The sequence below is a fragment of the Phyllobates terribilis genome, unplaced genomic scaffold (assembly GCF_046119375.1).
Source record: "Phyllobates terribilis strain yellow unplaced genomic scaffold, ASM4611937v1 Scaffold_348__1_contigs__length_1988982, whole genome shotgun sequence".
NCBI lineage: Eukaryota > Metazoa > Chordata > Amphibia > Anura > Dendrobatidae > Phyllobates > Phyllobates terribilis.
This window is the reverse complement of record NW_027363108.1, coordinates 1,912,700-1,938,109: the sequence shown is the minus strand read 5'-3', so window position 1 is coordinate 1,938,109 and position 25,410 is coordinate 1,912,700. Positions and strand designations below refer to the sequence as shown.

Sequence of the window (25,410 nt, the reverse complement as noted above, 5' to 3'; positions counted from 1 at the left end):
AATAACACTGGAGCAAGTGTTGACTGTGCAGACGGCACTTCTGAGCAGCAACTAGCGGTATTGGAGCCAAGGGATAATACTGAAAACAGAGGAGCCAGAGGTGTAATTAGAGCAACTTTAAAATCTGTAGTAGTGTGAATGTGGACAAAGCAGGAGAATTTGCCGGACACACAGCTGGGGAACAGCTGACGTTACTGAACCCCAATAACACTGGAGCAAGCGTTGACTGTGCAGACGGCACTTCTGAGCAGCAACTAGCGGTATTGGAGCCCAGGGATAATACTGAAAACAGAGGAGCCAGAGGTGTAATTGGAGCAACTTTAAAATCTGTAGTAGTGAGAATGTGGACAGAGCAGGAGAAATTGCCGTCCGCACAGCAAGGGAACAGCTGACGTTACTGAACCCCAATAACACGGCAGCAAGTGTTGACTGTGCAGACGGCACTTCCGAGCGCCAACTGGCGGTGTTGGAGCTCAGGGATAATACTGAAAACAGAGGAGCCAGAGGTGTAATTAGAGCAACTTTAAAATCTGTAGTAGTGAGAATGTGGACAGAGCAGGAGAAATTGCCGTCCGCACAGCAGGGGAACAGCTGACATTACTGAACCTCAATAACACGGCAGCAAGTGTTGACTGTGCAGACGGCACTTCCAAGTGCCAACTGGCGGTGTTGGAGCTCAGGGATAATACTGAAAACAGAGGAGCCAGAGGTGTAATTGGAGCAAGTTTTAAATCAGTAGTACAGTGGATGTGGACAAAGCAGGAGAATTTGCCGGACACACAGCTGGGGAACAGCTGACGTTACTGAACCCCAATAACACGGCAGCAAGTGTTGACTGTGCAGACAGCACTTCCAAGCGCCAACTGGCGGTGCTGGAGCTCTGGGATAATACTGAAAACGGAGGAGCCAGAGGTGTAATTGGAGCAACTTTAAAATCTGTAGTAGTCAGAATGTGGACAGAGTAGGAGAAATTGACGTCCGCACAGCAGGGGAACAGCTGACGTTACTGAACCCCAATAACACGGCAGCAAGTGTTGACTGTGCAGACGGCACTTCCGAGCGCCAACTGGCAGTGTTGGAGCTCAGGGATAATACTGAAAACAGAGGAGCCAGAGGTGTAATTGGAGCAACTTTAAAATCTGTTGTAGTGAGAATGTGGACAGAGCAGGAGAAATTGCCATCCGCACAGCAGGGGAACAGCTGACGTTACTGAACCCCAATAACACGGCAGCAAGTGTTGACTGTGCAGACGGCACTTCCGAGCGCCAACTGGCGGTGTTGGAGCTCAGGGATAATACTGAAAACAGAGGAGCCAGAGGTGTAATTGGAGCAACTTTAAAATCTGTAGTAGTGAGAATGTGGACAGAGCAGGAGAAATTGCCGTCCGCACAGCAGGGGAACAGCTGACGTTACTGAACCCCAATAACACGGCAGCAAGTGTTGACTGTGCAGACGGCACTTCCGAGCGCCAACTGGCGGTGTTGGAGCTCAGGGATTACAGTTCAGGTGGTAGAAACATGAACACAACAGGAGACCTGGATACTGTTGCCAACCAATTATTTATTCTGGAAGAGGACTGGCAAATTCATGAGAGATCCAGGCCTTGTTCATTTTGAGAAAAGTAAGCCGGTCAACGTTATCGGAGGATAGTCGCATGCGACGGTCTGTTAGTACACCACCTGCGGCACTAAAGACGCGTTCCGATAATACACTAGCAGCAGGGCAAGCCAGCACCTCCAATGCATACTGACTAAGCTCTGGCCTGTATCCAGCTTACAGACCCAAAACTTGAAGGGAGAAGAGCCGTCTGGGAGTACACTAAGAGGGCAAGACATGTAGTCTGTCACCATCTGACAGAAACGTTGCCTCCTGCTGACTGGAGCCATCTGTGATGGTGTAGACATTTGTGGCGGCGGGGACACAAAACTTTGCCACATTTCGGCCATAGTGGTCTTGCCTTGTGCTGAGGCGCTGCTTCTGCTCCCTCTTTGTGCAGAGCTTCCTCCACTGCCTCGACGCACTGAGCTGCTTTGTAAAGCACTAGCAGCACTGCTCTCGGTTGGAATGGAGAACATGATGGAATGCACCAGTGCGTCTTGGTATTCCCGCATTTTACGCTCCCGGTTCAACGGTGTTATGAGGCTTTGTAAGTTGTCCCGGTAGTGAGGATCTAGGAGGGTGGACACCCAATAATCAGCCGTGTTGAGAATGTGGGCGATGCGGCGGTCGTTTCTCAGGCACTGCAGCATGAAATCAACCATGTGCTGCAGACTGCCAACTGGCCAAGAAACGCTGTCCCCTGCTTGAGGCGTGATCTCTGCCTGCTCTGCATCACCCCACCCTCGCTCTAGATACTGACTACTAGAGCATTGTGTACCTCCCTCCTCTGGACAGATGTCTTCCTCATCCATTGACTCCTCCTCATCCTCCTCACAAAGTGTCCCCTGCCTAGGCCTTTGTGAGGAACCACGTTGCGCAGACTGTAGAGAAGCAGATGGCATTTGTGACTCCTCATCCTCCACCTCTTCCAAAACCTCGTCCCTTAGTGCTTGCAGTGTTTTTTCAAGCAGGCAGATAAGGGGGATAGTCATGCTGACTAGTGCATCATCTGCACTCGCCATCCGCGTGGAATAATCGAAGGCACGCAAAACGTGGCAAATGTCCTTCATAGAGGCCCACTCAGTGGTGGTGAAGTGTGAACAGCGCGCACTGCGACTTGTTTGCGCCTGCTGCAGCTGGTACTCCATTACTGCTGTCTGCTGCTCACACAACCTCTCCAACATATGTAACGTTGAATTCCACTTGGTGGGTAGGTCACATATGATGCGATGTTCCGGAAGACGTAATCGGCGCTGCAGAGCTGCAATGCGTGATCTTGCGTTGCTGGAACGCCGCAAGTGAGCGCACTCTATGCGGACCTTGTGAAGCAGTGCATCAAGATCCGGATAGTCCCTCAAAAAACTCTGCACGACCAAGTTGAGCACATGTGCCAGACATGGGATGTGAGTGAGGTTGCCTAGGCCCAGAACTGCCACCAGATTTCGGCCATGGTCACACACTACCATGCCTGGCTGGAGATTCGCTGGCACAAACCACACGTCGCTCTGCTGCTTGATGGCATTCCAGAGCTCCTGCGCTATGTGCCTTCGATTCCCCAAAGAAATTAATTTTAATACGGCCTGTTGACGTTTGGCCACGGCTGTGCTCATATCGGTCATCATAACAGGTAACCGTTCACGGGTCAATGTGGAGGTAGACCGTGACGGCTCCTGCAGCGCTGATTCAGAGGAACTGGAGTATGAGGAGGAGTCAATGTGTACAGACTGGATTCCTGCAATCCTTGGAGTTGGCAGAACACGTACAGCGCCACTCTCAAGATCTGTACCCGGCTCCACAACATTTACCCAATGGGCAGTGAGGGAAAGGTATCGTCCCTGTCCATGCTTACTGGTCCACGCATCGGTGGTCAGGTGGACCTTGCTACTGACGGCGTTTTGTAGCGCATGTTTAATTTTTCCCTCCACATGATGTTGCAGGGCAGGGACAGCTTGCCTGCTGAAATAAAAGCGGCTGGGCATGTTGTATTGTGGGACTGCCAATGCCATAAAGTTACGGAAGGTGTCAGTCTCCACCAGCCTGAATGATAGCATTTCAAGGGCCAGTAGTTTAGCAATGCCAGCATTCAGAGCCTGTGCTCTGGGGTGGTTTGCCGAGTATGGGCGCCTTTTCTCCCATGCCTGTGCTAACGATGGCTGTAGACTGGCCTGGGAGTGTGAGGATGACTGGGAAAGTGGTGCTGTGGGTGGAATTACACTGTGTCTCTGTACAACAGTGCCAGAGATTCTTCCATGGCGATCCTGTGAGGAAGCCGAACCAGCTGTGTGTGAGCTGGAGGAAGAGGCTACAACACGAGCTGAAGAGGTGGCAGGTGGCGCTGTAGGTTGGCCTAGGTCTTCAGTGTGTTTTTGTAACTCCACCACGTGCTTGGTCCGCACATGTTTCCACATATTTGTGGTATTGAGGTTGCTGACACTTTTCCCTCTTTTCACCTTCTGATTACACAGCTTGCATTTGACAAAGCAAATGTCATCTGCAACTGTGTCAAAAAAGGACCAGGCACTGCAAGGCTTGGGAGCGCCCGCTTTGGATTTTGGAAGAGCCATGCTCCTAATGGGTGCCGAAATGGAGGCTACAGGCAACCAAGTCTGCCCCCTCCCTCTCCCTCCTTTTTGGGCTGTTTGGGGAATCTCTTCCTCAGAGCTGCTCCCACCACCTTCCTGTCCCTCACGCCATGATGGGTCAAGGACCTCATCATCTACACCACCCTCTTCAAACAACTGCTTCACCTGGGTAGTCTCGACAGCACAGTACGCACTAGAAAGTGGCACCTGAGTCTCATCATCAGATGCGTACTGAGGTGTGCTGCTGACCATAGGCACTGGCCCACCCGCCTCTTCAGATTCAGAGAGACAAAACGGTTGCGCATCACTGCATACTACCTCTTCTTCAAATTCTCAAATTCTGCTTGGCTGGCCCCCTCTTTCCAAGCCAAGAGATTCAGAGAACAAAAGTAGAGATGGCTCCTGTCCAGGGCTCTCTGACTGCCTGGGCAATTTGGCAGGTGGTGAAGAGACAGATGGGTGCTCTTCAGTGCTCAGGACCTGAGAGGATCTGGAACTAATTGAAGTCGATGCGTTAGCTGCCATCCATCCGACAACGGCTTCAATTTGGTCCTCCCGCAGCAGTGGGGTACAGCTAGCTCCTACAAAGCTGCGCATAAAGGACTGTTCCCTGGTAAAACTGGGGGATGCTGAGTCACTGGTGCCCGCAGCAGGCACAGAATCCCCACGTCCTCTCCCTGCAGGCACAGAATCCTCACGTCCTCTCCCTGCAGAAACTCCACGCCCACGCCCACGACCACATGCCTTACTCCCTGCCTTCTTCATCTTGGTAGACTGAAAAAGATAGGCAGAAAAGTACTAAGGGCTTAGTGTGCTTATTCCTGAACAGCTGCTAACAGGTATAAGAAACACTAATTTTATAACGTGTGGACTAGACTTTAATATGAGCTAATGTGGCCTACACAACTGTAAAGTGGAGTGTTTGGTGAACTTTATTTAGTTTTTTTTGTCACAAAAAGACACTGGATGTGCCTAAAGATGTAATAACGATAGTATCACAAACTTTTTGTAGCTATTACAATGTAGGAAGGTAACCTACAATGCAATAGATGAGGCTGCAAAAAATAGGCTAATACTAATCTGGCTGGGGCTGCAGGGCCCAATGCTGCAGAAAGGCTCCTCTAACTACTCCTATATAGTGTGTTTGGAATCAATTTAGCTGAATACGGATGGAACCACCACACTAATAGGAGAAATCAGGAAAAATTATGAATTGGCAAAAAAGGACAATGTATGAGGCAGTGACACACACTTAGTGCACTACAACCAGACGTGGTTGAAGCACACACTACAGGGTGAGCTGCACTCACACACCAGACCTTGTAGACAGCGGTGAACAGTACAGAGAACTGTGCACTAGCACTGCAAGGCACAGCGATTTATAAAGTAGCTTGGGTAAAGCAGAATAGACCAAATAGGTAGCTAAAACTGTCCCTCAGAACAACAGCGTCCTATCCCTAACTGAATTCACAGCAGAGTGAGCTCAAAATGGCGGCGGCGGCGGCTTTTATAGTGCATCATGACATCATTTCAGCAGTCAATAACAGCCATGCCATTAGTTAAGATGCCTACATGCCTAACAGGATGTGCCCACACTTCTTAGGATCCTCATTGGCTGAATAAAATGAAAATGGCTCAGGGCATTATGGGAACTTCCGATTCTGGTATACGATATTGCAAAAGTATCGGAATTAAGTATCGGAATTCCGATACCGCGAATATCGACCGATACCCGATATTTCAGTATCGGAATGCTCAACACTAATTATTACACATAATGCCAGTAATTACTGATCGGTGTACTATGGTAACACTTCCTGGCACAAGTCATTCTAACACCCAGTACCAGTAATTACTGATCGGTGTACTATGGTAACACTGCCTGGCACAAGTCATTATCACACCTAATACCAGTAATTACTGATCGGTGTACTATGATAACACTGCCTGGCACAAGTCATTATTACACCTAATACCAGTAATTACTGATCGGTGTACTATGGTAACACTGCCTGGCACAAGTCATTATCACTCCTAATACCAGTAATTACTGATCGGTGTACTATGGTAACACTGCCTGGCACAAGTCATTATTACACCTAATACCAGTAATTACTGATCGGTGCACTATGATAACACTGCCTGGCACAAGTCATTATCACTGCTAATACCAGTAATTACTGATCGGTGTACTATGGTAACACTGCCTGGCACAAGTCATTATCACTCCTAATACCAGTAATTACTGATCGGTGTACTATGATAACACTGCCTGGCACAAGTCACTATCACTCCTAATACCAGTAATTACTGATCGGTGTACTATGGTAACACTGCCCGGTACAAGTCATTATCACACCTAATACCAGTCTTTACTGATCGGTGTACTATGGTAACACTGCCTGGCACAAGTCATTATCACTCCTAATACCAGTAATTACTGATCGGTGTACTATGATAACACTGCCTGGCACAAGTCACTATCACTCCTAATACCAGTAATTACTGATCCGTGTACTATGGTAACACTGCCCGGTACAAGTCATTATCACACCTAATACCAGTAATTACTGATCGGTGTACTATGGTAACACTGCCTGGCACAAGTCACTATCACTCCTAATACCAGTAATTACTGATCGGTGTACTATGGTAACACTGCCTGGCACAAGTCATTATCACACCTAATACCAGTAATTACTGATCGGTGTACTATGATAACACTGCCTGGCACAAGTCATTATCACTCCTAATACCAGTAATTACTGATCGGTGTACTATGATAACACTGCCTGGCACAAGTCACTATCACTCCTAATACCAGTAATTACTGATCCGTGTACTATGGTAACACTGCCCGGTACAAGTCATTATCACACCTAATACCAGTCTTTACTGATCGGTGTACTATGGTAACACTGCCTGGCACAAGTCATTATCACTCCTAATACCAGTAATTACTGATCGGTGTACTATGATAACACTGCCTGGCACAAGTCACTATCACTCCTAATACCAGTAATTACTGATCCGTGTACTATGGTAACACTGCCCGGTACAAGTCATTATCACACCTAATACCAGTCTTTACTGATCGGTGTACTATGGTAACACTGCCTGGCACAAGTCATTATCACTCCTAATACCAGTAATTACTGATCGGTGTACTATGATAACACTGCCTGGCACAAGTCATTATCACTCCTAATACCAGTAATTACTGATCGGTGTACTATGATAACACTGCCTGGCACAAGTCACTATCACTCCTAATACCAGTAATTACTGTTACCATAGTACACCGATCAGTAATTACTGGTACTGGGTGTGAGAATGACTTGTGCCAGGAAGTGTTACCATAGTACACCGATCAGTAATTACTGGTACTGGGTGTGAGAATTACTTGTGCCAGGAAGTGTTATCATAGAACACTGTTCAGTAATTACTGGTATGACCCCCCAAAAGAAATTCAGCAAATTCTGTGCTCCCAAATCCACATCCCCCCTCCCTTCTGAGCACTGCAGTGTGTCTAAACCACATTTAGTGTCCACATGTTTGGCAGGGGTATTATTTCCAAAATGAGGTCACTTGAGGGGGGATTCTGCTCTTCTAGCATTTAGGGGTTTCGGTATATGGAGTCCGCAAACTATTCTAGGAAAATCTGCGCTCCAGCAGGCAAACAGCGCTCCGTCCCTCCCGAGTGTCGCGGTATGGCCAAGCATTACTGTACAGACACATATGAGGTATTACCACATTCAGCAGAAATTATGGGACAAATGTTGGTGCCATTTTTATCCATTATCCCAGTGTGAAAATGTAAAATCTTGGGCTAAAACAAAATTTTTGCGGTAAAAATGTAATTTTTTTTTCCTCACTGCCCAATGGAATAAAATTCTGTGACACACCCTTGGTGTCAGTATGATCACTGCCCCCCTAGATGAGTTCATTGAGACGTGTAGTTTGTAAAATGGGGTCATTTATGGGGAAATCTGCTGTTACGGCACCTCAGGGGATCTTCTAGTGGGTCATGGCACCCTCAAACCATAACAATAAAATCTATACTATAATATGGTGCTCTATCCTTTCTGGCCTTTGCACTGTGCCTCAAAAGTAGTTGCCAATTACATGTAGGGTATTGGCGTACTCAGGAGAAATTCCACAACAAAATGAGAGGCCATTTTCTACAGTTACCCTTGTGAAAATAAAAAATTGGGAGCTAAAAATACATTTTTGTGATTTTTTTTTTCACGTCTCTATGTTATAAACTTCTGTGAAGCACCTGAGGGTTCAAAGTGCTCATCACACATATAGATAAGTTCATTGAGGGGTCTATTTTCCAAAATGTGGTCACTTGTGGGGGTTTCCGCTGTTTAGGCACATCAGGAGCTCCCCAAACGCAACATGGCGTCCGCTAATTATTCCAGCAAATTTTGAATTCAAAAAGTCAAATGGCGCTCCTTCCCTTCCGAACCCTGCCGTGCGCCCAAACAGTAGTTTTCTGCCACATATAGGGTATTGGCTTGCTGAGGAGAAATTGCACATCAACTTCTGGGGTCCATTTTTTCCTGTTAACCTTGTGAAAATAAAAAATTGGGGGCTAAAAGAAAATTTTGAGATTTTTTTTTTCACGTCTTTATGTTATAAACTTCTGTGACGCACCCACAGAGCACGCAGCATGCCCCTCACAGAGCCACAAGCCCATAGCATGCCCCCACAAACCCACAGCATCCCCCAGAGCCTCTACAGAGCCTGCAGCATGCCCCCAGAGCTGCCACAGAGCCGTAGCATGCCAGCAGCATAGCACCCAGAGCCAGCAGCATAGCACCCAGAGCCAGCAGCATAGCACCCAGAGCCAGCAGCATAGCACCCAGAGCCAGCAGCATAGCACCCCCACGCGTGCATCTCCCCACAGAAACCCGCAGCATGCCCTCACCAGCCACACAAAGCCCGCAGCATGTCCCCACAGAGCCCCCAGCATCCCCCCAGAGCCCGCAGCATGCCCCCAGCATCCCTCCAGAGCCCGTCCCCACATAGCCACCACTAGCCCCCACAGAGCCCCAAGCATGCATCCCCCCCAGAGCCCCCACAAACCCGCAGCATCCCTCCAGAGCCCACAACACTGACTTCCTCCTGCAGCTTCACCGGCAGCTGTGTCTCTCTGCCTGAGACTATGGAGTCTGGCGCTAAACTAGAACACGCCCATAATGCAGTCAGGACACGCCCCCCGGAAATGACGCCAGACCTGGAAGGAGTTAATACATTCTAGCGTTTACCGTGGTGGGAGACATGGCGGATGACTGCGCACCCCACACTGAGCTCCTGGGGGGGCAGCCTGGCTTCCTGTGGATGTGGTTAGTCCTCTGCACTATAGAGAGCGGCACATAGACTGCTGTATAGCAGCAATGGTCGGTGACGGGTCAGAGCCGGGGATTACAGGGAGCCGCAGCCTCTCACCTCTCAGCAGTTGGACTATAAACCAGGTTTCCAGTCACTGACAGTATGGCTGGAGCTCTGCCCATGATGCACTGTTAGAACTTAGCGATTTCTGCCATGTTTGGAGGTTCCCGGATTCTGTGTTTTTCTGCTCAGTGTTTGTCCAGGAGGAAAAGGACCACAGAGCGCCAGTCCTGGCCACAGGTTGTGTCTGGTACTACAGCTCTGGTCTAGTGACGTGACAGGTGCTGAGCTGTAATGCCACACACAGCCTGTGCCCAGGGGTGGCGCTGTAATCCAACAGCTCTGGCTTTCTACTCTGGGAAAACTTATGTAAGGCTGAATTCACACATCTGTGCTCCACGGACCGAGCTCAGATCTGACAACCGCGGGGTCACCAGTGCTGATCTGTGATTATCTCCTAGGAATAGATGAGGCATGGATCAGGTCCGGAGGGTCGGGCCGGGTGGTCTCGTCCCACCACGGATGTGTGAATTCGTCCTTAAGTTAATATCTTAGTGTTGGAGTTCTCCTTTAGAATTTGTGTTTACATGAGAGTAATTTATTATAGTTTATTGTGTAACTTTCGAAAAAGGTATCGATTACTAATCCTGAGTTACAGCCAGTGTTATAGTCTAGAGCTGCGTTCAGAGATCTGCAGGCTTCTGAGCTGAAATCTCCCAGCAGTCCTTGCTGAGATCACTATTGTTAGCGTTGAAATGTTAAGGCAGGTGCATACAACCGTGTCTTCGGTCGGAGTGCGATCTGACAAAACATTGAATCGCACTCTGACCAGTGTTTGTCCAAGGAGAAAAATCAGACATGTGCACGGCCCCATAGACAGTCTGTCCGAGGACAAAAATCACTATGCTTGAGTTTCATCTAATATACGGATCGCGCTCGGCCATGCGAGTTAATGAGTCCTTGGATAAGATCGGACTGCACTCAGATGACATCTGAGTGCAGTCCCATTTTTCATGGATTGACGTAATGGAAGAGATGGAGAATTTTTTTTTATCTATGTCTTGTATCTTGTTTTGTGTCACTTTATGTACAGTCGTGGCCAAAAGTCTTGTGACTGATACACAATTGTGGTGTTCACTTCAGTGTTTTTAGATCTTTTAGTCAGATGTTTCTGTGGTTACTGTAGTACAATTATCTGCATTTTATAAGTTTTACACTTTTATTGACAAATACATCAAGTTTATGGAAAGATTCAATATTCACAGTGTTGACCCTTATTTTTCAAGACTTGTTCCCTTCGCCCTGGCAGCTGGATATCGGCTGCTGGGCCAAATCCTGACTGACGACGGACAATTTTTGTCTAATCAGTGCTTGGAGCTGACTACATACATTTCTGTTTGTCCACCTGCTTTTTGAGGATTGACCACAATCAAATTGAGATCTGGAGAGTTTACTGGCCATGAACCCAAAATGTCAGTTACCCAGACACTTAGTTGTCACTTTTGTCTTGTGACATATTCTCCGTCATGCTGGTAAATGCATTGTTAATCACCAAAATGCTCCTGCTGTGTTCTTAGGCAAAATTGTGAGTGAACCCACTCCCTTTTGATGATGGATAACTCCACACATGACTCGTCTCGGGGTGCTTTACTGTTGGCATAACACAGGACTCAAAGTAGCGCTCAGCTTTTCTTCTCCGGACATTCATTCTTCCATATGCCCCTAACAGCACTGACGCCTGCCTGCTGCCATTCTTGAGCAAGCTCTGCACTGGTGTTGAACCAATTCCATAGCTGAATCTATGTAGGAGGTGATACAGGGACTTGCTGGACTTTCTTCGGAGTCCTGAAGTCTAAACAGCAAATTAACCTCCCCCCTATTAAGTTATTTATTATGGTGCCATTTATTACATAGAGCTTTACATGTGAAAAGGGATATACATAGCAAAAAACAAGTACAATAATCTTAAACAAAAACGAATCACCGACTGGTACAGAAGGAGCGAGGACCCTGCCCGTGAGGGCTTACATTCTACAATGAATGGGTGAGGATACAGTAGGTGAGGGTAGAGCTGGTCGTGCAGCAGTATGGTGGAGCAGTGGTTACTGCAGGTTATAGGCTTGTCGGAAGAGGTTGGTCTTCAGCTTCCTTTTGAAGGTTTCCACGGTAGGCGACAGTCTAATATGTTGGGGTAGAGAGTTCTAGAGTAGGGGGGATGCACGGGAGAAATCTTGTGTGCGATTGTGGGAAAAGAAGATAAGAGGTAAGTAGAGAAGATCTTGTGAGGATCGGAGGTTGCGTGCAGGTAAGTACAGGGACACTAGGTCACAGTTATATGGAGGAGACAGGTTGTGGATGGCTTTGTATTCCAAGGTTAGCGTTTTCAACTGGAGTCTCTGGATAATGGGGAGCCAGTGAAGGGATTGACAGAGGGGAGAGGCCAGGGAATAGCGGGGGGACAGGTGGATTAGTCGGGCAGCAGAGTAGAGTTATCTGACAGGAGAAAACCAACTCCTTTGCCATGCTTGCCGATGGGGCGAGGGGTGTGGGAAAGGTGGAATCCAACGTATGAAAGTGCAGCTGAAGAGGCCATGTCAGAGGGGGTGAGTCAGATACCATTGATGCCAAGGAAGGAAAGTTTGTTAGTAATGAAAAGGTCATGGATGTAGGAAAGTTTGTTGCAGACAGAGCCAGCGTTCCATAGAGCTCCTGTTAGTGGGATTGGTGAAGCGGGGGATGGGCAATAGGTATAGGGTTAGAAAGGTTGCGGAAATTTGATAGATTGTGGATGAGAGGTAGAAGTGACTGTGAGGATGTGGTGAGGAGGGCCATGATTTGGAGAGATATCGCCAGCAGTGAGGAGGAGCAGAGAAAGTGATATTAGTGGGAGCAGGAGAGCGTGAGGTGGCTGTCTGTGTTTGGAGACAGAGGATTGTATGTTGAGGAACAAATCTGAGGAGGTGAGATGGAGGGAGAGATGACCGCTTCATTACTAGGTGTATGGATGAGAAGGGTTAGTAGAACGTGTAGGACTATAGTGGTGAGAGTGAAAACCAAGAGAAACATTTTTTACTATGGCTGTGCAGTTACCTTCAGTTATCTTCTGGTTCAATTCTGGTCTAACTCAGTGCAGCACACTGTAAGATTGCTGCCGGACAGGTCGTGGATGGGATCTATATGTCCCCGAAGTGATGGTGATGTAGGACCCGAAGAAGCAGGCTCCAGCACACATAGTGTAGGGAGTTAATGGGCCCAGATTAAAGGGCCGAGTTTTACGAGCAGCTGAAGGGAGCTGTTATGTTCCAAGTTCACTGATGAACATCTGCTTTCTTCATGTTGCGTTGCGATCTACCAGTGTCTCCGTAAGATTTGGCCGCTCTCTACTGTTATATGCAAGAGTGTGCCAATTTTCCAAAGGAACAAGGAGATTGAGTAGCTCAACAGCCTCTTGCCACTGATCGGCAAACTAATTTGGAGAAAATAATTGGACAAAGCCTGAAGGACGCTGTAATACAGGGCTGTGTTCTGGGGGATGGGTGAAGACATACACTGTGTTCCAAATTATTATGCAAATAATATTTTCTCAGATTTTCCCAAATTACCTATATGAATTGCAGTCATTGTAATTTTCCAGTCAAATAACTATTAGAGTACAATTGAAAGGTTTTTGTACAAACTGCCTATGATAACAGTATATTTTTAAAAAAATAAAAAACTCAAACTGCATGTTCCAAATTATTATGCACAGCAGAGTTTTCAACCTTTTCATTTTAATAAAGAACAAAAAAATTGTCATTTTTGAAATTATAAGCATTAGCAGGTTATTACAAACTGAAATCAAACAGTTTTCAACTCAAAACTTTATTCTAGGTGATGTTACATTTGCACATAGGACCGCTTGTTCGAAAGGAGCTTCTGAACTCTCTCGTCTATTGAATTTGTCAGGTTTTGGATGGTTTCTGCTTCAATTGTTTTGCATGAGGACAGAATACCCTCTCAGAGCTGTTGCTTAGATGTGAACTGCCTCCCGCCATCATAGACACTACTTTTGATGATGCTCCAGAGGTTCTCAATGGAGTTGAGGTCAGGGGAGCATGGGTGCCACACCATAAGTTTGCCCCCTTTTATGCCCATAGCAGCCAGAGATGCAGATGTGTTATGTGCAGCATTAGACGGGGCATTATCATGCATGAAAATGATCTTGCTGCGGAATGCACGCTTCTTCTTCTTGAACCATGGAAGGAAGTGCTGTTTGAGAAACTCGACATACATTATGGAGTTCATCTTTACCCCTTCAGGGATCCTAAAAGGACCGACAATATCTCTCCCCATGATTCCAGCCCAAAACATTACTCCACCTCCTCCTTGTTAGCGCCGTAGCCGTGTTTGCATGGGGTGTCCATCAACCAGCCATCCTCCACTCCATCCATCTGGACCATTGAGATCATTTCATGCATGATAATGCCCCGTCTCATGCTGCACATAACACATCTGCATCTCTGGCTGCTATGGGCACAAAATGGGACAAACTTATGGTGTGGCACCCATGCTCCCCTGACTTCAACTCCATTGAGAACCTCTGGAGCATCATCAAAAGTAGTGTCTATGATGGCGCGAGGCAGTTCACATCTAAGCAACAGCTCTGGGAGGGTATTCTGTCCTCATGCAAAACAATTAAAGCAGAAACCATCCAAAACCTGATAAATTCAATGGATGAGAGAGTTCAGAAGCTCCTTTCGAACAAGGGGTCCTATGTGCAAATGTAACATCACCTAGAATAAAGTTTTGAGTTGAAAACTGTTTGATTTCAGTTTGTAATAACCTGCTAATGCTTATAATTTCAAAAATGACAATTTTTTTGTTCTTTATTAAAATGAAAAGGTTAAACTCTGCTGTGCATAATAATTTGGAACATGCAGTTTGAGTTTTTTATTTTTTTAAAAATATACTGTTATCATAGGCAGTTTGTACAAAAACCTTTCAATTGTGCTCTAATAGTTATTTGAGTGGAAAAATACAATGACTGCAATTCATATAGGTAATTTGGGAAAATCTGAGAAAATATTATTTGCATAATAATTTGGAACACAGTGTACAGTGGTGGCCAAAAGTATTGGCACCCCTGCAATTCTGTCAGATAATACTCAGTTTTTTCCTGAAAATGATTGCAATCACAAATTCTTTGGTATTATTATCTTCATTTAATTTGTCTTCAATGAAAAAACACAAAAAGAATTGTCCTAAAACCAAATTGGATACAATTCCACACCAAACCTAAAAAAGGGTGTGGACAAAAGTATTGGCACTGTTTGAAAAATCATGTGATGCTTCTCTAATTCGTGTAATTAACAGCACCTGTAACTTACCTGTGGCACCTAACAGGTGTTGTCAATAACTAAATCACACTTGCAGCCAGTTAACATGGATTAAAGTTGACTCAACCTCTGTCCTGTGTCCTTGTGTGTACCACATTGAGCATGGAGAAAAGAAAGAAGACCAAAGAACTGTCTGAGGACTTGAGAAACCAAATTGTGAGGAAGCATGAGCAATCTCAAGGCTACAAGTCCATCTCCAAAAACCTGAATGTTCCTGTGTCTTCCGTGCGCAGTGTCATCAAGAAGTTTAAAGCCCATGGCACTGTGGCTAACCTCCCTAGATGTGGACGGAAAAGAAAAATTGACGAGAGATTTCAACGCAAGATTGTGCTGATGGTGGATAAAGAACCTCGACTAACATCCAAACAAGTTCAAGCTGCCCTGCAGTCCGAGGGTACAACAGTGTCAACCCGTACTATCCGTCGGCGTCTGAATGAAAAGGGACTGTATGGTAGGATAACCAGGAAAACCCCACTTCTTACCCCGAGACATAAAAAAGCCAGGCTGGAGTTTGCCAAAACTTACCTGAGAAAGCCTAAAACGTTTTGAAAGAATGTTCTCTGGTCAGATGAGACAAAAGGAGAGCTTTTTGGCAAAAAGCATCAACATAGAGTGTACAGGAAAAAAAAAGAGGCATTCAAAGAAAAGACCACGGTCCCTACAGTCAAACATGGTGGAGGTTCCCTGATGTTTTGGGGTTGCTTTGCTGCCTCTGACACTGGACTGCTTGACCGTGTGCATGGCATTATGAAGTCTGAAGACTACCAACAAATTTTGCAGCATAATGTAGGGCCCAGTGTGAGAAAGCTGGGTCTCCCTCAGATGTCATGGGTCTACCAACAGGACAATGACCCAAAACACACTTCCAAAAGCAGTATAAAATGGTTTGAGAGAAAGCACTGGAGACTTCTAAGGTGGCCAGCAATGAGTCCAGACCTGAATCCCATAGAACACCTGTGGAGAGATCTCAAAATGGCAGTTTGGAGAAGGCACCCTTCAAATATCAGGGACCTGGAGCAGTTTGCCAAAGAAGAATGGTCTACAATTCCAGCAGAGCATTGTAAGAAACTCATTGATGGTTACCGGAAGCGGTTGTTCGCAGTTATTTTGGCTAAAGGTTGTGCAACCAAGTATTAGGCTGAGGGTGCCAATACTTTTGTCTGGCCTATTTTTGGAGTTTTGTGTGAAATGATCAATGATTTGATTTTTGCTTCATTCTCTTTTGTGTGTTTTTCCTTGCAAGCAAATGAAATGAAGATAATAATACCAAAGAATTTGTGATTGCAATCATTTTCAGGAAGAAACTGAGTATTATCTGACAGAATTGCAGGGGTGCCAATACTTTTGGCCACCACTGTAAGAAGCATGATCTGTGCTGAACAGTATGGATTGTAATCCAAAGCCTCCATAACCAAGCTTGGCATGGAAGGCACTCGGGAAATAGGAGTGTGAGTTGGGGGTCTCCCAGTGGTAATACAGTTGGAATCACTGCCTTATTAATACAACGGGGAAAAGTTTTTATTTCAATTGACAATTTAAAGGGGTTGTCTGAAACCAACACTGATTTAATTCTAAATCTCTATTTAATTTAATAATCTAATTGCTTTTCTAATATACTTTAATTAAAAGTTAATCTGAATTTATTTAACTGAGGTGTGTTTGTATGTGTGTGTGTATATATTTGTTTTTTTTACTAACTTCCTGTTTGATAAGATTTAGTTTGAAAATCCCCAGTGCATCCTGGGATATGAAGACGGACGCGATCAGGGAGCAGAGGCTGCGGTCACTGCTGCTGCCTCTTTCCGCACCCTGAATGAAGCGTCATCAGTGATGCCTGTTTCAGGGGCTGGGCTAGTCCTTGCTACTCTGCGCATGTGTCGGTTGTCAATTCCAACTCTCAGTTGCTCAGCAGGATCTTGTCACTGTGCAATATTCTTTTTAATGCGCAGCGTCAGGGATTCCTCAGACGACACCGGGGCGATCACGCAATATCTCACCCTGCCATCACTGTGTCACGGATTTCGTCCTGAATCGCGAGCACACGATCCAGATTACTCGACAGTTCAGCACTTTTTGGGGATTATGAATCTCAAGACTGCTACCTACCGGAAGCTAAAATGCAATAAATGAGGGGCCAGGTGAAGAAAGCCATAGCAAATTCTGTCAGGTCCCTTTGAGGTGCATTGTACCTGTTGGGTACCCTGACATCGTGCTTCCCAGGGGTTCTGTGAGCACAATACCATTCCAGGGTTCTACAGTGGGATCTGCTACATAATGAAGTTTCTCTTAAGGGGCACTTGGAAGGGAAGATGTCCTTATCACCCCGGTCAGTAAAATCTTTATAGTGGTGGCAGGATGAGCCTAACCTATCTCGAGGGGTTCCCTGTGTTCTTATGGTCACTAGAACAATTACTGCAGATGCGAGTCCCAGAGGGTGGGGAGCCCGTCTGGGAGACATGGTAGCCCAGGGGACCTGGTCAGATATCGAAAAGGGTCTCTCCTCCAATGCAAAAGAACTTCTGGCGGTAGACAATGCGGTGAATAATTTCTTACCTTTCCTTCAGGGCCAGAATGTAAAGATCCTCTTGGATAACCTAGTTGCGGTAGCATATGTGAACCACCAGGGGGGTACATGGTCAAGATAGCTGATGAAAGGGACAGATCATCTCTTCCAGATTACAGAAAGTCACCTCCTTTCCCTGATGGCCCTCCATATAAGGGGAAAAGAAAACACCAGAGCAGATTTCCTAAGCTGCTATCCTCTGATGCAACGGGAATGGGAACTAAATCAAGGAATTTTTACCCAAATAGCCTCCTGTCAGGTAGATCTGTTTGCCACAAAACTAAATCGGAAGACAAAGATCTTGTGTTCCCTAAATCCCCTAGCTGTGGACGCTCTCCTGATACATTGGGATTTCAGCCTGGCGTATGCCTCCCCCACCCTGGTTGGCTCTTCTTCTCATGGTCATAAGAAAGATCAGGGAGGACAAGGCCAGGGTTCTGCTGATCGCACCCTTTTGGCCCAGGAGGCCCTGGTTCTCATGCCTGAGGAGCATGTCCATCTCCGATCCTTGGGTTCTTCCAGAGATTCCGTATCTTTCTCCAGGGTCCGATATTCCATCCTCAAGCAACTGGCCTCCACTTGACGGTGTGGAACTTGAAAGGACACTGCTAAATCGGAAAGGTTTTTCCCAAGGTCTAGAAACCATCCTGATGCACAGCAGAAAACCTGTTGCAACCCATATTTATGCCAGAACTTGGAGAAAGTTTTTGTCTTTCTCTGGTTCTGGGGTTGATGGGGGGGCGCCAATAGGAAACATCTTGGAGTTTTGACAAAAAGGTCATGAACTAGGGTTATCCACCAGCACCCTTAAAGTTCAGGTTTCTGCCTTGGGTGCCCTATATAGCTGTGATCTAGCGGGTAACTACTGGGTTTGTCTGTTCATTAAGGCAGCTTTTAGATCTAGATCTATTGAAAGCAGCTTGGTTCCCTGGGATTTAAATTTGGTTCTAAAGGCCTTGACTAGCTCGCCGTTTGAGCCAATAGAGTCAGCAACCCTTAAATCCCTCTCCCTTAAGACCACTTTGTTAATAGCTTTAACCTCGGCCAGGAGCATTAGTGACATCCAGGCCCTGTCTATGGCCCCGCCGTTTACTCAAGTTCTGGATGATAGGCAGGATCTGGTCTAAAAATCACTCTCTCGCCCTAAGGTAGCCACTCGTTTCCACAGACTTCAGGAAGTCCTCCTACCCTCCTTTTGTCCAAATCCTAGTAACCAGAAAGAGGTGGAGTTGCATACTTTAGAAGTGAGGAGATGTGTGGTTAGGTACCTTTCAGTTACCAAAAGCTTTAGAAAAGATAACTCGTTGTTTATATCCTACCAAGGGGCTAGGAAACGGTCTTAAGTCACGAAGTCCACCATAGCTAGATGGAATAGGGAGGCCATTTCTCTAGCATATACATCTAGCGACGAGGAAGTGCCAGAAGGGCTGAAGGCTCATTCCACCCGGGCTGTGGCGACCTCCTGGGCTGAGAAGACAGGTGTCTCAACAGAAGACATATGTAGGGCTGCTACCTGGTCCTGTCCCTCTACATTCCATAGACACTATATATGTTAGCTATGGGTATATCGGCTGACCTCACCTCTAGGAGAAGTGTTCCAGGCTGTGGTCCTTCAATAGATTACTTCATCTCTGTAATTCTCTCGTGGTGCTGCCATGGTCGACCGATAAAATCGTAAGTTACTTACCGGTAATGGGATTTTTCGGAGACCATGACAGCACCCTTACATTCCCTCCCTTCACGTTTGTGGGAGCACTCCCCTTTTATTAATTATAATCTCACACTCAATAGGTGTCGTGTGGTATGGCAATTTTGTGATGGTTTGCTGTGTTCATTAACCTGGCGGTCCTCTCAATGCTCTGTAATCCAAACTGAGGCGGGAGAGAGGTGACGCCCTTTTAAGCCTGTAGGTTTCCTCTCCTTGGTGGGCGGATCCCCTCTCTCGTGGTGCTGTCATGGTCTCTGAAAAATCGTCGTTACCGGTAAGTAACGACTATTCATTTGATGGAGCAATCAAAAAGTTCTTCCCCAAAATGGTAAGTATTAAAAACGGGTCTTAGAAAATTGAAACACAAGCCAAACAATTTGTTTGCAAAGTTTAGAATTTTTTAAAAGCAGTAAAATGTTTTTGTTTTTTCCTTCTGCACCATTTCACTTTATTTAGAATTCATTGCCCTTGTTTTCTATATCTTGCACAGTAAAGTGAATGGTGTCTTTCAAAAATGCTGTAATTTTGTCCCACAAAATACCTCTCAACCCTGCTGTATTGAGTAGTGTCTGTGTTATTCAGCAAGTAAGAAAAAGATCTTCAGCTCACCTGGCCCAGCCTGCCAGTCCTCCTTTCCATGATCTCGGTGCTCGGAATTAGTCCATCCCCATCTGGGAGAAAAATCCTCAGTGAAAGTAAAAAATAGTTTTCCAGCACACGATGTAGGAAAATTAGAAAAAGCCTTTATTTAATCCATCGTTAAAAAATACAATTCCAACAGAGATAAAAGCATGTGTAAGGCTGTGTTCACACGATGCGTATTTCATGCGTTTCCGCGGCGTTTTTGCAGTTGCGTAAACGCCGCGGAAACGCATGAAAAACGCATGGTAGAAGGGCAGCAATGTTCCCCAATGGAAATCCGCATGTGCTGTGCCCATGATGCGGATTTTTCCGCAGCGTTAACGCTGCGGTCAAAAATCCGCAGCATGTCAATTAATTTTGCGGAAACGCGGCGATTTCGCCGCCATTGACTTGCATTAGAACGCGCCAATTCCGCAAGACAGCATTTGTACTTGCGTAATTGGTGCGTTCTAATGTGCGGATGGTACCCGGGTGTGGAGGAGAGGAGAGTCTCCTCCACACCCAGGTACCATTGAAAAAGCTGTAAAAAGAAGAATAAAATAAAAAATAAATGTATTCTTACCATCTGTCGGCCCGCACAGCGCTCCCGCTTGGTTCCCGGCACTTGCAGTGAGTTGTAGGACCTGCGGTGACGTCAGAGTCATGTGACGGGTCACGTGACGCTAACGTCGGCAGGTCTTTCAATTCAAAGTTGCCGGCAGCCGGGAGAACGGAGTGAGCAGGACAGCGCGGGCCATCGGAGGTAAGTATATACACGCTCTCGGTTCACACTATATAAATCCATGCTGTTTGCATGGATTTATATAGTGTGACCTAGTTGTCAAGCACTTTCCAGGTGATGCTAACATCGCCTGGAAAGCGCTTGTCAATCTGCATGCGGAAACGCATGTGAATCTGCATGTGGATCCGCATGTATTCTGCAGGAAAAACGCATGCACAATCTGCATGCGTTTTTTCTGCCAGGGAGATGCAGAAATGATGCAGAAATTTTCTGCTTCATTTCTGCATCGTGTGCACATACCCTTAGGCTTCCGCGTTTCGGATCATATTTGACCCTTAGTCATAGCATAAAGTACTGAATAAATGTTGCACTTTTCAAGGAAAACAGTCAAGGGAGCTGCCAAGGGTAACACCCACCAAAATCAGCTGTGATATTAGCTCACTAATTCAAGGCTAGCAGTGATCTAAACACTAGTATAACCCTATACTACATCCATCCTCTACAAACATATTACAATGTGAACTGTCACTTAGTAATGCACTAATTATTTGATCACTTTTTACCCAAGTTTTTTATATATATGAATTCATTGAATAAACAATTGATGCACTATTTAAATATATATGTAACAATAAGAGCTTCTAATGATATCATTACCTATTTTCTAAAAATTATTGTTCTAACATTTGATTTCAAGGGCATACTTTTCCCCCCAAAAAATAAAAAAAAATCTCTATTTTAAAACCATATGAGAATGGCTGGAAATTATTACAAAATGTAATTAGCATGTTTTGTTTTGTATACTATTGATTATAGAGTCCCCTAGATTGATCACAAAAATAAAAAAAAAATAAAAAATGTATTTAATAAATTCCTCAATTTGTCCCAACTTTTTTAATATAGATACATCAATTCATGTCTTAGATTTAGTCCTGCTGGGTATCTGGTATTTAGTTTTAGAATCCATCGAGCTTCAGTCATCTGGAGTAATTTAACCCTATCTCCACCTCGCCGGGGAGCAGAAACAAATTCCAAAGCACTTACTCGCAAGCTACTTAAATCCCCCTTGTGTTTATACAAAAAATGTTTGGAAGCCCCCGAAAGACTGCGGGTAGTGACATTGTTAATGTCATAAATGTGCTCCGACAGTCTTTTTCTTACACTGCGGCTTGTAGATCCCACATATTGTTTTCCGCATATCGTGCAAAAAATGATATAAACCCAGTGGTCAGTAGCACAGTTCATGAAAGTCTTAAGATTAAATACTTGACCCTCATTACTTATGACAGACTTGTTATTGTTTATCATGAATTTGCATAAACCACATGACTTCTGCCCGCATCTAAATGAGCCCTTAGTGGACTCATTTAAAAAATGGTTGTAAATTTGTTCCAAAAAAATCCCTGACAATAGGAAATGTAATCTCCCTGAGTGAACTCAGAGAAAATACAGGCAAAATAGGTCGTACATGGTGGTCCACTAAGGGCTCATTTAGATGCGGGTAGAAGTCATGTGGTTTATGCAAATTCATGATAAATAATAACAAGTCTGTCATAAGTAATGAGGGTCAAGTATTTAATCTTAAGACTTTCATGAACTGTGCTACTGACCACTGGGTTTATATCATTTTTTGCACGATATGCGGAAAACAATATGTGGGATCTACAAGCCGCAGTGTAAGAAAAAGACTGTCGGAGCACATTTATGACATTAACAATGTCACTACCCGCAGTCTTTCGGAGGCTTCCAAACATTTTTTGAATGAACACAAGGGGGATTTAAGTAGCCTGCGAGTAAGTGCTTTGGAATTTGTTTCTGCTCCACGGCGAGGTGGAGATAGGGTTAAATTACTCCAGATGACTGAAGCTCGATAGATTCTAAAACTAAATACCAGACACCCAGCAGGACTAAATCTAAGACATGAATTGATGTATCTATATTAAAAAAGTTGGAACAAATTGAGGAATTTATTAAATACATTTTTTATTTTTTTTATTTTTTGTGATCAATCTAGGGGACTCTATAATCAATAGTATACAAAACAAAGCATGCTAATTACGTTTTGTAATAATTTCCAGCCATTCTCATATGGTTTTAAAATAGAGATATATTATTTTATTTTTTTGGGGGAAAAGTATGCCCTTGAAATCAAATGTTAGAACAATAATTTTTAGAAAATAGGTAATGATATCTTTAGAAGCTCTTATTGTTACATATATATTTAAATAGTGCATCAATTGTTTATTCAATGAATTCATATATATAAAAAACTTGGGTAAAAAGTGATCAAATAATTAGTGCATTACTAAGTGACAGTTCACATTGTAATATGTTTGTAGAGGATGGATGTAGTATAGGGTTATACTAGTGTTTAGATCACTGCTAGCCTTGAATTAGTGAGCTAATATCACAGCTGATTTTGGTGGGTGTTACCCTTGGCAGCTCCCTTGACTGTTTTCCTTGAAAAGTGCAACATTTATTCAGTACTTTATGCTATGACTAAGGGTCAAATATGATCCGAAACGCGGAAGCCTTACACATGCTTTTATCTCTGTTGGAATTGTATTTTTTAACGATGGATTAAATAAAGGCTTTTTCTAATTTTTCTACATCGTGTGCTGGAAAACTATTTTTTACTTTCACTGTCTGTGTTATTCACTATGTAATATGTTGTTGTTTTTTATGGTATACTAATGTATAGTGACTAGTGATGATCGAGCGTGTTCTATTAACCTCTTCGGCGAGCACGCTGTCTAACAGCCGTGGCACTTGCAGGCACGGCGACCTTAAAAGAAATTTCGAGCATGCCAAAATATTCAGCGAGCACCCGAACGTGCTCGCCGAAGGGGTTGATAGAACACTCTCGATCATCACTAATAGTTACCAGATGCCTCTAAGGATTCGTTTTTGGCCTCTGTTTTACTGATGCTTGAAGTGAAAATTTTTGTAGCGCTAATGATTAATTAATATACCCCTCCCTCCTATTCCCATTCATGACCATGCAGGATTTGGAAAGCTAAATCCATAGACACCTCTATATCTTTTATCTGTTGCTGCATTTGAGTGCTCTGGGTGTAACGGAGCACTTACCGAGCCTCAGCCTTCCAAGGTTGCTTCCCTGCCCAGCACCAGCCTCTTTATCTTGATTGATAGCTCACTGTCTGATTTTCCTTGCCTGGTGCCTGACGTTCCAAAAAACTGTGAGCTATCATTGACACCTGAGGCTAAGTTCCCACCATGAGCTTTCGTGAGTTTTTGATGTTACAGATTTAAAGCAAAAAAAAAAAACAAGTAACCAATTTTACTTAATAGGTGCAGGAATGCTGTAGAAAATCTGCAACATCGAAAACTCACCAAAAGCAATGGGAACGTAGCCTAAAGAGACTGATGCTTGATGTGGGAGATAATCTCAGGAGACAGAGACTTAACTCCTTATTTGCATGTGAACCAAAATGCTATTTACTTAGAAGTGCAGCAACAGATAGAAGATATAAAAGTGTCCATTGGTTTAGATTTACATTTCAAAGGCCTGCATGCCCACATCTGAGGTTTAGAAGATTTCCTTTTAAAATTAGTGTGTTGCTTTGAACTGGAGCTATTGCTCAATCAGTAGCGCCACACTTAGTCACAAGGTAGCCCTAGCCTAATGGAGCACCATAGACACTAGCACTGGGAACTTTCCCTCCGTACACGCAGAACATAAACAAAAAAAAAAGCAATTTGGCACATTACTTAATTATTTATGTAGATTTATAGAATGAAATGTTGGATCTCGTACGAGCTCTATCCTTGTTTTTCACAGAGCTCATATCTATTATAGTCTAGGGCTGTTCACATATTTCTGCGGGCCGCGTATTTTTCACCGAAACACGTTGACCTGTCGGATTTTGATCCAAATCAAAGTTTAGAACTTCTCGGATGCAAAACAAAGCTGATGAAAATCGGTCTTTTTTTTTTTTTTTTTTACCTACAAGAGAAATCACTGTGGTCTGAATGAGGCCTTACTCTATTGTTTATTTTTTTAAGCAGCGTTCATTCCAGGCTGCTGTACACATGAAGAGGGTTTACACACCTAAAATACATATATAAAACACAGAAACAAGCTACCATTGACAGACTATTATGGAGGGGGACACTGCCACCACGAGCTAACAGTGTGGATTCTGGTGTCTCGCTCCTTCCCTCAGGGTGTATTCCAAAAGCCGCCTCCAATAAGCAAGTTCTGGCCAAGCTGCAGGTGGAGAGGGAGCCGGGATTACGGTGAAGGCCCAGACTGCGTCTCTGCTTTACACTTACCAGGGAAAGAAGTATCTCCTGAACCTGATCCACACTCCGGTGAGTGTGACGTTTCTTCTTGATTTGTTTCTCTGTGGTCTTGTTGCGGATGTTCAGATACTGAATGAGTTATACAAAATGCAGCAGCTGCTCTAATAATAATAATAATAATTAATTTACAGGGTGGGTCATTTATATGGATACACCTAAATTAAATGGGAATGGTTGGTGATATCATCTTCCTGTTTGTGGCACATTAGTATATGGGAGGGGGAAAACTTTTCCAGATGGGTGGTGACCATGGTGGCCATTTTGAAGTCAGCCATTTTGGATCCAACTTTATTTTGTTCAATGGGAAGAGGGTCATGTGACACATCAAACTTATTGAGAATTTCATAAGAAAAACAATGGTGTGCTTGGTTTTAAGGTAACTTTATTCTTTCATGAGTTTTCTACAAGTTTATGACCACTTATAAAATGTGTTCAAAGTGCTGCCCATTGTGTTGGATTGTCCATGCAGCCCTCTTCTCCCACTCTTGACACACTGA

General features: G+C 44.7%; 1 long non-coding RNA gene across 2 annotated transcripts in view; it reads left to right on the top strand.

Moving 5' to 3' along the window:
- Positions 1 to 9,399: 9,399 nt before the first annotated feature.
- LOC141222236 (uncharacterized) overlaps positions 9,400 to 25,410 on the top strand; it is a 174,184-nt gene continuing 158,173 nt past the window's right edge. For both annotated transcript variants that reach the window (XR_012290074.1, XR_012290073.1), the window contains exons 1-2: positions 9,400 to 9,532; positions 24,775 to 24,922. This is a non-coding gene — a long non-coding RNA (uncharacterized lncRNA). The remainder of the gene's footprint in view (positions 9,533 to 24,774; positions 24,923 to 25,410) is intronic.